Raw genomic sequence first — 7,684 nt, 5'->3', positions numbered from 1 at the left:
CTTTCACATGACTCATCTCTGTTCGTATGTCATCTCTGTTCATTTGACTCATCTCCTTTCACATGACTCATCTCTGTTCGTATGTCATCTCTGTTCACATGACTCATCTCTGTTCGTATGTCATCTCTGTTCGTATGTCATCTCTGTTCATTGACTCATCTCCTTTCACATGACTCATCTCTGTTCGTATGTCATCTCTGTTCATATGTCATCTCTGTTCATTTGACTCATCTCATTTCAAATGACTCATCTCTGCTCGTTTGACTGATCTCTGTTCACATGACCCCAACTAAGTTTCCAACCCTATCCAGTCAGACCCAGTACATAAACAGAGCACTCACACAGTTAATCACACTGTTACACTGTTACTCACACCGTTACTCATACAGTTACACTGTTACTCACACTGTTACACTGTTACTCACAGTTACACAGTTACTCACAGTTACACTCTCACACTGTTACTCACACTGTTACACACTCTGTTACACTGTGACACTGTTACTCACACTATTACACTGCCACACTGTTACTCAGACTGTTACTCATACTGTTACACTGTCACACTGTTACTCACACTGGTACACTGTTACTCACAGTTACACTGTTACTCCCACTGTTACACTGTCACACTGTTACTCACACTGCTATAGGTTCTCACGTATGGCTACGCCCCCCTCTCCCCGCTGTCACTCCAATGTCTCTGTTATCGTGGTTCTGTCATTCCTTGCCCGTTTATCCCGCCCCGCTCGTTTGTTTTCGTGATTCCTTGTTTGTTACCACGCCCCGTGTTATTACCGTCACCTGTCCCTCGTTAAATGTCATTGTATTTAAGTCCCAGTATTCCCCTAGTCTAGTTATCCGTGGTTTTGTTTGATTGTTGTGACGAAGTTCTTGTTCAGCGTTTTACCCGACCGTTTTGTGTCCCTGTCTTTTGATTCCTCGCCTGTCACTCGTGTTCCCCTGTTTTGTAATGCCCGTGTTTGCATGTTTTTCGGACTGCCCTCCTGTGATCGACCCTGCCTGGCTTTCTGACGATGAGTATGGTATTCCCTTTAATAAATCTCGCTCTTCTCAGCGATTGTGTCCGTCTCCTCGCTCCGTGGCGCAAGCCACGTTACATAGGTAATGTATAGTTAATGTATAATGTATAGTTATAGTTAACATGTATAGTTAATTCACTATTCATACACGATTAATTCACTATTCATGTATAATGAATTCACTATTCATGTATAGTTAATTCACTATTCATATATGATTAATTCACTATTCGTGTATGGTTCATTCACTATTCATGTATATTGAATTCATATTCATGAATGGTTCATTCACTATTCATGTATGATTAATTCACTATTCATGTATGGTTCATTCACTATTCATGTATAATAAATTCACTATCCATGTATAATCAATTCACTATTCATGTATAGTTAATTCACTATTCATGCATTCACTATTCACTGTAGAATACTCCAATAACATAACACTCTGACCCTGTCTTAGTTAAAGGCCAACTGCACTATATTTTTCCACTTGATGTTGCACTTGTGTAATATAAACCATAGACATTTTTAAAATATGTGCACTCACTGTTCAGTGTGCTGAGGTGCCCTTGTTCTGACCCGGATCAAAAGGCCATTGCAAACCCAGGGGCAATAATTAGGACTAGGACAGCAGTAGTCAAACACACAGCGGGTCACCACACATCTCTTGCCTCTACTCTGTAAACAATACTACATTAACATAGACTTAACATTATACTATTTATCATGGTATCAATGCCAGTTGACAGATTTAATTGAGAAACATTCATTAGAGGTATGGGACAATAGTCTTGTCAGTACAGGACGACAGCCTCGTCAGTACAGGACGACAGCATCATCAGTACAGGAGGACAGCCTCATCAGTACAGGACGACAGTCTCGTCAGTATTGGACCACAGCCTCGTCAGTACGGGACGATAGTCTCGTCAGTACGGGACCACAGTCTCGTCAGTACGGGACCACAGCCTCGTCAGTACGGGACGCCAGCCTCGTTAGTACAGGATGACAGCCTCATCAGTATGGGACAATAGCATCGTCAGTACGGGACGACAGCATCGTCAGTACAGGACGACAGCCTCGTCAGTACAAGACGACAGCCTCGTCAGTACGGGACGACAGTCTCATCAGAACGGAACAACAACCTTGTCAGTACAGGACGGCAGTCTCGTCAGTACGGAACGACAGCCTCATCAGTACAGGACGACAGTCTCATCAGAACGGAACAACAACCTTGTCAGTAAAGGACGGCAGTCTCGTCAGTACAGGACGACAGTCTTGTCAGTACAGGACGACAGTCTCGTCAGTACAGGACGACAGTCTTGTCAGTACAGGACGACAGCCTCGTCAGTACAGGATGACAGCCTCGTCAGCATGGGACGATAGCATCATCAGTACGGGACAATAGCATCGTCAGTACGGGACGACAGCCTCGTGAGTACAGGACGACAGTCTCGTCAGTACAAGACGCCAGCCTCGTTAGTACAGGACGCCAGCCTCGTTAGTACAGGACGACAGCCTCGTCAGTATGGGACGATAGCATCGTCAGTACAGGACGATAGTCTCGTCATAGTCAGAACCTGGTCAGGATGGGACCAGATCCCTCTTCAGTGCTCCATGACGCTCCGCCTGTCATCTCTCTGCTCAACAGACAACAACTCAGGAGTCGCCGGCGTTTCTTGGGTTGTTTCGTTGTTTTTTGGTTGCTGTTAGGTAAGAGCTCCATTAGTTAAGCTGTTGTTCGGTGAGAGCTTCATTCCTGTCTCTGTTCCACGTAAGTCGTCTCCTCCTCCTGTCTATTCTGTCTGCTGCCTCTTCTACCTACCAAACAGGAAAAATGTCTCAAACCAAAGCTCTTCAGGTTCCCACCAGGGTCAAAAAGCTCTCACACTGCCCTCTGGAGTTAAGACTAATATTGCTATTAATAATCATTACTATTATTATTATTACCTGCTTCCCGTCCTCATCTGGTCATGTCACGGGGTGGCAGGGAAGCACTTTTAATGTTTTTAAACTTTTGGCCGGTTGGGTGTGTGGTCTTCGTGCTGCTTCTTCTGTGTTTAAGACCATCATCGTCTTACTTAAGAAGCGATTCATCTCTCTGCTGCTGGACACTCAGCAGCGGACAACGCCGCGTTGCTTTTTAAGTAACTGCAGCATTATAATGATTTTGAGAAATTGGGCCTCCAGCACAGAAGTGTCATCACGCCTTATCCATGACCCGTTCTCCATCACGCTAAAAGCACTATCTGTGGAAGTGCTGCCCATTTCATTAAGGAGGTAATACGTCAGTGGCAAAAAGTTATTTTATACACTGAATATCCGTCACCCGTCCATTAGCGTGGCTCTCGCCGTGACTTTTCTCTAGCGGGGGGGTCCGCGAGCATTTCGTTTGAGATTTGCAGACAACCTCGGAACTGGGGCCTGTGATCTTATACCTAACAAGCTTTCCCTGTGTCAAATTAAAGGAGAAAACTCACCTTTAAAAAGAAACATCGTAAAGGAACTGAGTGTGGCAAACGTCTGATCATAGCAAAACAGGGCTTTATTTGATCATGTTTCAAAGGGAGGAGCTTAAACAAACACTGATCAATAGCAACACGCTTTTCTGCAGCCAGATGTTTATATGCTAATTCTGCCTCACTCCTCTTTTGGGCACATCACAACAGACCTAAGTAACCACGCCCCCCCGCCCACGCCCCGCCCACACCCCACCTTTTAGCGTTCTGCAGATCCCCGGGTTGAAAAAAACGGCAGGCAGGGAGACAGACAGGCGAGGGTGAGGAGCACACAGAGCCACCGTAGCCACGCGGGCAGGGACGGTGTGAGCTGTCTGCCCGCGTGTGGAAGCCCCATCACAGGCCGGCGTCTGCGCTCCAACCACCGCAGGCCGGAGTGACGCGGCGTGGCCCTGACTGATTATTCTCACCCTTCCCCGTCTCTTCTGCTCTGTAGTCAGGCAGGCGGCTCCGGCTGGGTGGTGCGGGTGGGGCTGGTGGGGTTGGGGGGGGGGCAGCGATCAGTATATGAATGTGGCGGCAGGCTGTGCCAGCTTGTCAGAACATTAGGGGCGCTAATGGAAAAGCACCCGCCCCCCCGCAAGACACACACACACACACACACACACACACACACCACCCTGTGACACTCGTGTGGGAACAACATTACTGCAGCCTGTCACCCTCCACTGGCCACTAAACTAATGGGGCAGCAAGTGAGAGACAAGGGGGTGTGCAGAGAGATGGGGGGAGAGTGAGAGAGAGTGAGAGAGAGTGAGAGAAAGACAAAGTGAGAGAGAGAGAGAGAGAGAGAGAAAGAAAGTGTGAGAAAGAGAGTGAGAGAGAAAGAGAAAGAGAGAGAGAGTAGATGCAGGAAAACAGTTGTGGACAAAAAAGGAGCAAGAGAGAGAGACGGATAGAAGACAGAGAGGAAGAGGACAGAAGACAGAGAGGAAGAGGACAGAAGACTGAGAGGAAGAGGATAGAAGACAGAGAGGAAGAGGACAGAAGACTGAGAGGAAGAGGACAGAAGACAGAGAGGAAGAGGACAGAAGACTGAGAGGAAGAGGACAGAAGACAGAGAGGAAGAGGACAGAAGTAGGTTGGGGGCTGGCAAAGATGGAAAGGGAACCAGCATACAAATGAGGGGAACACTAAAGTGTAACGGAAGGAAGGTTAAGAGAGAGAGAGAGAGAGAGAGAGAGAGAGAGAGAGAGGGCAAGAGGAAGAGAGAGAGAGAGAGACAGAGAAGAAGAGGGAGGGAGAGAGATATAGAGAGATGGAGAGCGATGGAGAGGGAGAGAGGGAGAGGGGCTCATTATTTAGCGGTGAGTGACGTGGGGGCCCAGGGCCTGCTGATGAGCGTGATGCCCCGTTGGCACAAACGTGTCGTCGGAATGCAGCCCTGCCACCTCGTCCCCCGAAAAACGCAAACAAGCCGTCCCCCTGGGGGAGAGGAGACACGGGGACGAGGTGCATGGCAGCTGCTGACACCACGGCGGGGTGCGCGGGGCCCCACTGGGGCGGCCAGCCCGGGGGGCACAGCCCCGACATTATTATCCCCGCTCTCATCTCGCCATGTAAATATGTATTTTGTTAGTGCACAGCAGGCGGGGCCCGAGCCCCAGACATATGCAAATGGGGAAAGTTTGTCCAAGTTGTTTCCGGGGGCGAAAGCGGTTGTCAGGGGGGGGACGAACAGGGCGTAGCAGGTGGAGCAGCTGTTGCTCTCTGGGAGGATGGTGCCTTTGAGCGGAGAGCCCTCTCCCCTCCGGAGTGCAGCAGGGGTTGAGGAGGCGTCAAAGGAGTGCGCCTCACACCTCACGCCTCACGCCTCACGCCTCACACTGCCCCACATCTCAGCTCCACAAGATATAGAACTGCAAAAACTTTGCCGAACTCGGGACCGCTGGGACTTTATCGAGGCAAATCCGAGCTATTTTCAGGAGGAGGGAGTTAACGCTGTAGACGCTCCACCTGCGAGCTCCGCTCTCCTGACCAGTGCAGCTCCGTCCGCACCGCACCCACCGGCCACGACGCCACCCACCGTCCACCCTCACGTCAGGCCGCTGTGTTCACGCGCACGGACAGAGCGTTACCAGACACCTCCGCCCGCTCCCTTCACACCCTTCACAGCTCAAACACGACAAAGAGCATTCTGGCCCCCCTCACGGGGCAGCGGGGTGGAAGCCGTCCAGCACCGGAGCACCATCGTCCTCCGTCCTCTTCACCACCCCCCACCCCCGGCGCCGTGGACAGAACCGTGAGTCAGAACACCACCCGTTCTCGGTGGCATCCTCTCCTACAATTGCTTTATTCCGCCTTATCAAGGAATATGAAACTGTGTTGCATGACATCTCTGGGTAAGCTAAATAGATATGCCAGTTCTTCTTCTTCTGTCTGCGGCTGGGCGATTTGACAAGCTAGACTGCCCCTCTTGAAAAGCATCAGTCAAGCGCAGTGCTGTCATTCTGACGCCTCTCCCTGGCTCTCCCGCCAGCCAGCCAGCAATCTGTAAGCTCCGTCCCCTCAGAATTGAAAGGCAACAGAAGGAATGAAAGGAAAGAGAGAGGGGGGGGGTGTTGGGGGGGGGGGCACAGGTCCAAAAAAGAGACGGTGGAGGTAAAGGGGAGAGAAACGATTTAAGTATTGGAAATATAAAATGATAAGAAGGATATATGGAGGCTGGAGGAGATAACATTGTGGACATTATAGGGGAAATGGGAAGGAGAGAGAGAGAAAGAGGAGAGAGAGAGAGATGGAGAGAGAGAGAAGGTGCTAAAGAGATTGGAACCATAAGCTCCAGGTTGAGGAGATGACACCAGCACTAATACGAGTGTTTAAATATTTGATGCCACAGGATAAAAGAGGCTCGCCTTTGAACGGGATTGAGTGTCTGGAGGAGAATCTATTACGGAAAATCGGTGGTGATTTGACAGCAGCACGCCAGCCTTGCGTGTTATTCGCCAGGAGTTCCTGCAATCTCCTTCTCCCTCTCCACTTAAACGCTCCTCTGCTCAGCTTCAACATCAGCTGATTACGTCGCCGCCGTAGTGGGGCAGGTGGAGGAGGGTCCAGGCTTCAGCGTGGAGGAGCAGGGTGAACACACCACACGGGCCACGGCTGATCCACAGAGAACTGTGTGTACCTCACTTCATCAAACTGGCAGGGAGAAGATAAGACATCGTCCTGGTCTGACAGAGAATGGGCGTGAATTACAATATTTATGTACACAGGAAGACGCCGGTAAAATTATGAGAAATGTATTTACTGATAAACACACCCCAAACTTACATCTTCCCAAATTTGTGCACCTTTGGGTTATTTACTTCTTATTCTTAATTGTTTGCAATCGTGACATTAAAAAAAGACACTAATACATGGAATAGAATAAAGTCTTTGAACAGGATGTCTGACATTAGATGGTCATGTGTTGTGCTGTGCTGTGTTGCTTTGTGTTGTGTTGTGAGGTGCTGTGTTATGTTGTTTTGTGTGTTGTGTTGTGCTGTGCTATGTTGCTTTGTGTTGTGTTATGAGGTGCTGTGTTATGTTGTTTTGTGTGTTGTGTTGTGCTGTGTTGTGTTATGTTGTTTTGTGTGTTGTTGTGCTGTGTTGTTATGTTGTGTGTTGTGTTGTGTGGTGTTGTGTTATGTTCTGTTGTTTGTTGTGTTGTTTTGTGTTATGTTGTGTTGTGTGTTGTGTTATGTGATGTTGTGTTATGTTGTGTGTTGTGTTGTGTTATGTTGTGTGGTGTTATGTTGTGTTGTGTTATGTTGTTTGCTGTGTTGTGTTATGTTATGTTGTGTGGTGTTGTGTTGTGTTGTGCTATGTGGTGTTGTGTTATGTTGTGTGTTGTGTTGTTTTGTGTTATGTTGTGTTGTGTGTTGTGTTATGTGGTGTTGTGTTATGTTGTGTGTTGTGTTGTTTTGTGTTATGTTGTGTGTTGTGTTGTTTTGTGTTATGTTGTGTGTTGTGTTATGTGGTGTTGCGTTATGTTGTGTGTTGTGTTGTATTGTGTTGTGTTATGTGGTGTTGTGTTATGTTGTGTGTTGTGTTGTGTTATGTGATGTTGCGTTATGTTGTGTGGTGTTGTGTGGTGTTGTGTTGTGTGTTGTGTTATGTGCTGTGCATTTCAAGTCA

The 7,684-nt window shown here is 48.3% G+C and overlaps 1 long non-coding RNA gene across 1 annotated transcript; it reads left to right on the top strand.

Moving 5' to 3' along the window:
• The first annotated feature begins 4,214 nt into the window (after positions 1-4,214).
• LOC143504314 (uncharacterized) lies at positions 4,215-6,896 on the top strand. Its single transcript, XR_013127532.1, has 2 exons — positions 4,215-5,807; positions 6,405-6,896. It is a non-coding gene; the product is annotated as an uncharacterized LOC143504314 (long non-coding RNA).
• Positions 6,897-7,684: the final 788 nt, after the last annotated feature.

This window comes from Brachyhypopomus gauderio, unplaced genomic scaffold, assembly GCF_052324685.1.
Source record: "Brachyhypopomus gauderio isolate BG-103 unplaced genomic scaffold, BGAUD_0.2 sc258, whole genome shotgun sequence".
Taxonomy (NCBI): domain Eukaryota; kingdom Metazoa; phylum Chordata; class Actinopteri; order Gymnotiformes; family Hypopomidae; genus Brachyhypopomus; species Brachyhypopomus gauderio.
This window is presented reverse-complemented; position numbering and strand designations above follow the sequence as displayed.